Genomic DNA, 9,073 nt, shown 5'->3' with positions numbered 1-9,073 from the left:
ACTAGATTTACCACACAGCAGCCACTTCAATTTATATAAAATGCTGTCAGGGCTTTCATTTCAAATGTGAGAGGTTAAGTAATCTTCCCAAAGCTACAACACTAAGTCATGGTGCAAAAAAGACCAGATTAAAGGTCTCCTGACTTGTAATTATCTTCCCACACCTTCAGTTCCTAAACACACCCACACAGACATTTGTGAAAATAACTCTAGTCTTCAAGTGAGAGAAATAAATGCTCCTAAAAGTTTCAAACTTGTGTGCACATCACGACCCAGCACAAAATTGGCTCACAATATGGGTCCAAAAAATGTTTCACATACAACTAGATCAAATCTTTAAAGTACTTAATTAAAACAATCTTTTTAATTCAGGAAATTCTAAGTTTCAAAACTGGATCTTAATACTGAATCTCTGACCAGCAACAGATGATGCTTTTCATATCTGACTCTGATTGGTTTTCAACAGAGAGATTACCCAATCCAGAAACAAAAATCAATTCCTTGGTTGGTATTACTTTGCATATGGATGAAAGATGATCCTAGTCCTCACTGAGACTTACCTGCTCCCCAAACCCTGTCCTCTCTCTTCTCCAGGATGGCATATCTCTGGTTCCCTAGAGGCTTATCAATGGCAGCTCTGATGGTGATACTGATGATGCTGAGCCCTCCCTCGGCTTGGGCTACAGACACCCCACGTAAGTACCTACCTTAGTACATACACTATTGTGGGATAGGGGAAGGAAGGGAGGTAACTTTGTCACCACATCCAGTCCATGTCCCTTAGAAAATTATGACATTTTCTTCAGTGACCACCCATCTTGATTATATGGATCCCCAGTTCTTTCCGCAACAAAAAGCCTGCATGCTTGTCCTTTCTAAAAGAGATTCACACGGAAGCTCTTCATAAGGAAGAGCCATTTCTTCCCAATTCTCTTCTAATGAAATCTTTCCAGCCTTCCATCCCATTCCTTCAGGTTCTTGAGAAGATTTAGAAATAATGAAGTCCGAATAGTTTCCCATCTGGCGGTTCCTTTTTTTTTTTTTTTTAATTTTTAGAGAGAGAAAGAGAGCACACATTCACGTATAAGTGAGATAGGGGGGTGGGCAGAGGGAGAGTGAGAGGGAGAGAGAAAATTTCAAACAGGCTCCACACTCTGCACAGAGCCCAACCTAGGGCTGGATCTCATGACCCTGAGATCATGATCTGAGCTGAAATCAAGAGTCCAGCCTTTAACCAACTGAACCACCCAGGCACCTTCAATGGTTCCCTTTTTTAGTTGAGTTATGCCAGCAAAAGGTTGTTTGCCTGAAAATTTTATGGGGAGTCAAAAGAAAATAGAAAGATCTCCTTTAGAAGACCTTGTGTTCCGGCTTCAGCAGGGTCTGTGATGTTGGTGCCTCTCCCTAATATGTAAAGATGTATCAAGGGGCCTCCCGCATCACCTCCTTTCCTTTACTCCTGAATCCTAATGTTTATAAGGTCTGTATCCCTGTGCTCTAGGTTATCTGACAGAAGCTGGGGTCTGTTTTCCCACTATTTCTCCTGTGGAGAGGACCCTGGAACTGAAACAGAGAACCTTGGAGCTTGAAACAACCCCATAGATAAGGAGCACCTGTGGGGTGTTCTTCAACGCCTTAAAGAACTCAAGCCTTCTCCTAAAAACCTGGCACAGATTAGTGTTCAGTATGAATCTATTTTGACCTTTCTATACTATCAGCTTCTCCTACATCTCCCCTTTTCTGGCCTGAGACCATAAGAAGTGATTCAACTAGTATAGAAAAAAATATATGAAATTTTATTTGCATAAGCCAAAAATAGTCAATTATCAGCAATTTCATATGATTCAAACTGTACACCTTGAGCAGGGTACCAATGGTGTGAAGGTTGCTTATATTCTTGGGGCTGAAGGTCGATAAACAAATCAAGGAAACTCACTGACCTCCTGGAGTCTTAGCCCCAAATTTCATGGGTTCATTCACCATGCCCTCTCCTTAATTGCCTTTTTTTTTCCTCTCCTTCTAGTTCCTCACTATTCTTTCCCCAGCTATATCATCACTATTACTGAAAATCCCCAATGTTTGCACAGACCCTCAGTACTCTCACATTTCCACTGGATGAAGTGAAATATAACAAAATGTTCTCCTTCTTAAAATCACCTTTCCTTACTTGCGAATGTTTCTTCTGACTAGTAGGAGAAAGAGGAAGTTTGTCTAAATTTTCATAGGAAGCAGAAGGGCTCTAATGTGTCATCAGAATAAAAGAGTGTTGGAGCTTGATTCCTTTATTACTTTCCAGGGTCCTACAGTGATCAAGTCCCAGAACACTGGGTTTATTCATTTAGACCATAGATATTCTTCCAAACAACTATTATATACTGGGTTCTGTTTTAGGATCAGAGAATTCTATTTGGCTAAGAAAGAAAAGACCCCTACAGTCATGGAACTTACCCAACAACAGGGGAGAAAGACAATAACTGAATACATATTTAACAAAAAGAGGGCACCTGGGTGGCTCAGTCAGTTAAGCATCTGCCTCCAGCTCAGGTCATGATCCCAGGGTCCTGGGATCAAGTCCTGTGTCAGGCCCCCTGCTCGGTGGGGAGCCTGCTTCTCCCTCTCCCTCTGCCTGCTGCTCCCCCTGCTTGTGCTCTCTCTCTCTCTCTCTCTGTCAAATAAATAAATAAAATATTTTTTAAAAGTATTTTACATAAAGGAAAAAAATTTCAGAGAGAAATAAGTGCTCTTTAAAAAAAATACATCAGCATTGTGAAACAGAGAGAACTGAATTCACCCAACTTCAGCACAAGGGCTAGGGACCTCTCCCTGGAAAGTGACACTAGTTGACACATGAATGATGAGAACAAACCAGTCGTTTGAAGGATCTAAGCGACAAGTGTTCCAGGGAGAGGAAACAGGGGAAAGGCCAAAGTACAGGAAGATGTTTGCTGAGTTTAAAAGACACAAAGAAGATGAGAGTAGCTGAAGTGTAGTGAGCAAATTGGGGAGTGGCATAAGATGAGGTTGGGGAGGAAGTAAGGAGCCAAATCATATTAGATCCTGATGGCCATGGTAAGAAATTTGATTTTTATTTAGAGAGCTATGTGGACTACTTACGAGATAAAGGTAAGTCTATTTCTGTTTTTAAAACTAATTCTAACCACCATGTGGAGACTGGATTGTAGGAGTTCACAAATGGAGTCAGGGAGACTATCAACCTACACTACCCCAGCTATTACCCTAGGTGATGAAGATGGAGTGATGAAAAAAAAAACATATCTGGCCTCTATCAGCATAAAGTATCAAAACATTTTGCAGTTACTATGTAGCAGGCCTATACATATCAGTGTATAATTCCCATACCTATCCTATTCTATCTGTAGCAGTAAAAACATATATAGCTATGGAATTTAAAATTCAAAGAATTTAAGTGATTTACCCAGTGTTACATAGTGTTAGAACACAGATTATATAGTATAAATCTAAGTATATTGAAATTCCCTCTTTTCTATGTCAGCAGAGTTCTTTTGTATTAAGTTCATGTATACACTATTATTAGGCATAAACCAATGTTTCTGCCTTTGTATGTTCAAATGGTAATTAGCAATAAAATTAATAGAAAAAATTGCCTAGTCATAACGAAGGTATTATTTGCTTTAGGAGAATAAGATAGAAAGATCTTATGAGTTTACATTTATAGGAGTTATAAAAATTAAAATGGTCATATATATTGAGTAATTATGTGATCAGCATGTGAAGAGTGACTAATTTCACACTTAGCAATAACACTGTGAGAATATGATATTATTAAATCTATTTCAGAAATAAAGAAAAAGGGCTCATGGATATTAAAAACTGACCCAAGTGGAAGAGCTCATGTTCAAATTCAAATTTTCTGATTCTAGAGCTTGGGCTTCTAACTACTGTTAATAAATAGTACTAGATTGGGTAAAACTGATAAAATTTCTGATGTTTATATGTAACAGTGTGTATCTTAGAGTGGGGGAGAGAGGCAAGTGCCGCTAGTTTCCATTTACAAAAAAAAATTTGCATCCATTTTGCATTTATTATCTGAAAAGTCCCATATGAGTTCACACTACGTGCAGGCTGTCATGGGCACGTGTTGAAGGATACAAAGAAGTATTAAATACACTCCTTCTGAGATTTTGTTAACAAATTGGGCTAGGGTTTCCAAATAAAAAATAGGATGCCCAGTTAAATCTGAATTTCAGATAAACTTTGATCATTTACCTGAAATCCAAATTTAACTGAGCATCTTATATTTGTATTTGCTAAATCTACAAACTTAAATTGGGCACATGAGCATAGACTAACAGTGCTAATTGTTACATAAGCTACATTGTGAACAGGACAGCAACTTCACACATTTGTTATTTTTTAACTTTCTCATCTGCCAGGAACATACTTAGAGAATTTCTGAATAGTAACATAGACCTTAGGGGTCTGGTCCAGACTGCACTCTTCTCTGCCATCATTTTTGGGGCAAAAGGAGTTTTGCAAAGATCTCTACTCAAATTCTGGGGACCTACTCATTTTTGTAAACTATATGAGAATGTCATTATTTTCTTAGTTTCTTTCCTTCTGAGGGGACTTGACTGCAGAATTGAGAGTTCTACATCTGGCCAGTGCTAATAATTTTGATACCTACTGGTATTGGGAGTAGCAGACTGAAAGTCAGAAAATAAATTAGTTGGGACATTGAACAGGAATGAAATGGGTGTGGCTATAGTTTACTACTATAGATAAGCAGGGAACCAATGGCAGCAAAACTAAGAAAGAGAATGTGAAGGATAAATTATGACTTGGTGACTAAGGTGTTCTGGTACCAATTCCAGTGTGTAGGGAGGTTTTCCATACCACCAAGCAATTTTCCAACACCAGCTGCGTGATCCTCAATTCAACTCAAGTCTGATGCTATCCATATGGAGATCCTACAGATTAAGGGCTCAGTCCCACAAGACAGCCCCTCTTCCACTTTAGATCCCAATCAAAAATTCAGGTTGTCACCTATGATTCTGATGGAAGGGACAACTTTAGAGGTTCACATGACTCCTTATTTTGGCTTCAATTAATTTACTAGAGCACTCACAGACCTCAGAGAAACATTTTACTTACCAGGTTACCTGTTTGTTATAAAAGGAAGAGATTTAAGAACAGCTAAATGAAAGAGATAGAGCAGGTATAGGGAAAGTGCACAGAGCTTTTTGGCCTTCTCCAAGCCTACCAGTCTCCCAGAACCTTCATGTGTTCACTAACCCAAAAGTTCTCTGAACCATGACTTTGGGATTTTTATGGAGGCTTCATTACATAAGCATCATTGATTAAATCATTGGCCATCGGTGACTGAACTCCATCTTCAGCCTTTCTTCCCTCCCTGGAGGTCAGGCGGGTTGGGACTAAAAGTTTCAACCCTCCAATCACATGGTGGATTCTCCTGGTAACAAGCCCTCAACCCACAGCGGTATCCAAAGTCACCTCATTAATGTAACAAAAGACACCTTTACTGTTCTTACCACATAGGACATTTTCAGAGTTTTAAGAGCTCTGGGCCAGAAACTAAGACTAAATATATTTCTTATTATAAATCACAATATAACAGTGACTGATTGCCAAGGCAAAGAAATCAGTAAATTTTGGTCCTAAACAAATTTATTTTGCTGGAAAAACAGCTCTGCACTGGGACCAGATTTTTAGAAAACATAAGTTTCATATAGGATCAAGATTTTCAAGAGGTATGATACGGGAAAATTTTTCCATGTAATTTTCCTCTGCTTCATGATTAATAGTGACTTTTTCACCACAGTCTTCTCAGCTGGTTTTTCACCAATGGTTCTCACACAGGGACAGCTCACCCTCCCCCCAACCCTGTTCCCTCACCGCATGAACAATGGACAATGTCTGGAGCCACTTATGGACGTCACACTAGCGCTTTTTTCTGACAACCAGTGGGTAGAGGCCAGAGAGGCTGGTAGATAGCCTTGTATGTTCAGAACAGGCCTCCCCACTTCCCCCATCACAAAGATTATGTGGCCCAAAATGTCTGTAGTCCTGTGGTTGATAACTGTACTGCTTCTAAAATTTCTAGACTCACATTTTATATACCCATCACCTTCTAATTCAGTATTTCATGGTTAATTTTAGCTTGTTTCATTACTTTAAAAAACTAGACAGTTGCAAAAATTCACCACTTTTTTGTTGAATCCATTCAATCAAAGCAAGTGCAACTCTTCATTTTTATTTTTTGCTTTAAGCCAAATTTTTCAATATTTCACATATTCTCTCTTAACTTTCCACAACTTGCCTTTTTAAGTCATAAATGGTGGTGACGGCAACAAATATTTTTCAGTAAAATGCTTCACAGTTCTGTAATAATTCTACTTTCCAGACTATTGATGATGTCAGAAGCTTCCATTTATCCATCTCACTTTTAACCACAGGATTATTCTTTAACTCTTTTGACATTGTCAAATGACAAAACTAAATCAATTTAGTAAAACTTTTGATATCCTTTATCCAAGGGAAAATAATCCATGGATTGGGGGAGTAAAGTGATTCAAAAACTGTGGAGCACTTTTCCCAAGGTGAGTTTCCCAAGCGTGAGTTTATAGAGCTTTAGAAGACGGAACATGGATACAGTGCATGATTGGCTAGAAGGTGGGGGATTTCCTTATAAGGCTACCAGGTCTTATTTTCTAGGGTAAGGTAAGCTAGCTAAACCTGAGTTGGAGAATTATGATTGGTATAGGTTGTTTCCTTGACAGATGTTTTCTGTAAGTGCAGACTGACTTAAGTTTAGATTTGGGAAAAGGGTGGGATGCTGGGGTGGCCTCCATTTATGGGTCCTGATAAAGGAATTAGCTTTATTTTCACAGTTCAATGACATAAAGTCAAAAACACCAAAAATATATACATTTATATCATATATACCTGTATTTACATGTATTAAACTACAGACACACAAGTAAGAGCTCTGAGACACATTTGACTCATTAATTCCTCAGGTCAGATTTGCCAAATGAGTTTTGGCACCAAAAAACAAAAAAAACAAAAACAAAAAAAAAAACCCTGATTTTCTGAGCTATCTGGATTTGGGAATTCAGAAAAGGGATTGTGATCCTGTAATAGGATCACGGTTTTACTCTCCTTAAAACTCTTCATGGTTTTCCATTACATTTAGTATAAAATCAAAATCCTAATATCATCCACAGGCTTTAAGTGCCTGGCCCCATGTGACTTCTCCAATGTAATTTTTTCCCCTTCCTTCCTCTCACTGTCTGTGCTTCAGTGAACTTCTCTTCTGGTTTCCTAAGGAAGTTCACCATCAATTCTTTCAAGCTTTTGTACATTGTATTACCTTTATCTGAAACATGCCTTCCTTTCTCACACACACACACACACACACACACACACACACACACACACGCACCCTCGAGGTCACATCTACTTAACCTTTCACATCACATCTCATGTCACCCTTGAGACCACCTCTCTGGCGCCCTAAGGTGGTTCAGATCATCCGATTATTCTCTGCTCTAAACTGCACACTTCTCTTGTGACATGTCTCACCCCGTATAAAGTCTTGCCTGGTTGGGTTTTGTCCGTCACTTTCCCTCCATTCGAAGCTCCCCGAGTGGAGGGGACGCGTGTGTCCTCCTCTGGATTCGCAGGGCGGCGGCGGCCTGAGCCAGCTCAGCCCAAACCAACTGCTCGGCGGGGGAGCAGGTGGGACGCGTTTGCGGTCCGGGGAACCGGCTGTGGGAGGCGAGGAGGGAGGCGGGTGGCCGCCAGGAGGAGGCGTCCAGGAGGACGCGGTGAGGAGCAAATGCCCGCGCGGCTCAGGCTGGGAGGTCCGCCGCCGCGCCCGGGACCCAGGGACCCCGAAAGGCTCCCCTGAGACCGGTCGCCTCCTCCCCGCGCCGCCTGCCCCTGCCGCCGGCAGCGGAAAGACGCCGTGGGTGCGGGTGGTTTGGGGGCGCGGGGGGGCCACCGAGGGGTGCCGCGGGCGGTGTCTTCCGGGAGCCCGCGGGAGCCCGCGGGAGCGGATCGTCTCTGTCCCCACAGCTCACTTCTTAGAACAGCTGAAGGCCTAGTGTCATTTCACCAACGGGACGGAGCGGGTGCGTCTTCTGCAGAGATGCATCTATAACCGGGAGGAGTACGTGCGCTTCGACAGCGACGTGGGGGAGTACCGCGCGGTGACGGAGCTGGGGCGGCCCTCCGCAGAGTACTGGAACCAGCAGAAGGACTTCATGGAGCAGCAGCGGGCCGCGGTGGACACGTACTGCAGACACAACTACGGGGTCGGTGAGAGCTTCACGGTGCAGCGGCGAGGTAAGCAGGGCAGGGGCGGGGATTAGGGGAGGGCGCGCGTGCGTGTGTGTGTGTGTGTGTGTGTGTGTGTGTGTGACTGTGAGACAGACTCGTCCGGAGTGAACATACAGGGTTCTGAGCAAGTACAAGTTACAAGGATGCCTGTGAGAGTGCGACGTCAGGGACAGTGTGGTCTGTCTGCGTGACTGTGGGGAATGTGCGGTTGTGATTGGTTGTGTCTGTGTGTGACTGTGGAGAGTATAGCGTGTCCGTGTGTGACTGTAGAGACAGTGTGGTGTGTCCGTGTGTGACTGTGGGGACAGTGTAGTGTGTGACTATGGGGACAGTGTGGTGTGTCTGTGTGTGACTGTGGGGACAGTGTAGTCTGTGTGTGACTATGGGGACAGTGTGGTGTGTCTGTGTGTGACTGTGGGGACAGTGTAGTGGGTCTGTGTGTGGCTGTAGGGACTGTGTGGTATGTCCATGTGTAACTGTGGAGAGTGTAATGTGTCCGTGTGTGACTGTGGGGACAGTGTAGTGTGTGACTGTGGGGACAGTGTAGTGTGTGTGTGACTATGGGGACAGTGTGGTGTGTCTGTGTGTGACTGTGGGGACAGTGTAGTGTGTCTGTGTGTGACTATGGGGACAGTGCGGTGTGTCTGTGTGTGACTGTGGGGACACTGTGGTGTGTCTGGTGTGACAGTAGGGACACTGTAGTGTGTCTGTGTGGAACTGTGGGGAGCAT

General features: G+C 42.6%; 1 pseudogene; it reads left to right on the top strand.

Annotated features, from left to right (window-relative positions):
* Window positions 1–532: 532 nt before the first annotated feature.
* Window positions 533–8,685, top strand: LOC117800862 (annotated as a pseudogene).
* Window positions 8,686–9,073: the final 388 nt, after the last annotated feature.

Source organism: Ailuropoda melanoleuca, unplaced genomic scaffold, assembly GCF_002007445.2.
Source record: "Ailuropoda melanoleuca isolate Jingjing unplaced genomic scaffold, ASM200744v2 unplaced-scaffold8483, whole genome shotgun sequence".
In the NCBI taxonomy this organism is placed as follows: Eukaryota; Metazoa; Chordata; class Mammalia; order Carnivora; family Ursidae; genus Ailuropoda; species Ailuropoda melanoleuca.
This window is presented reverse-complemented; position numbering and strand designations above follow the sequence as displayed.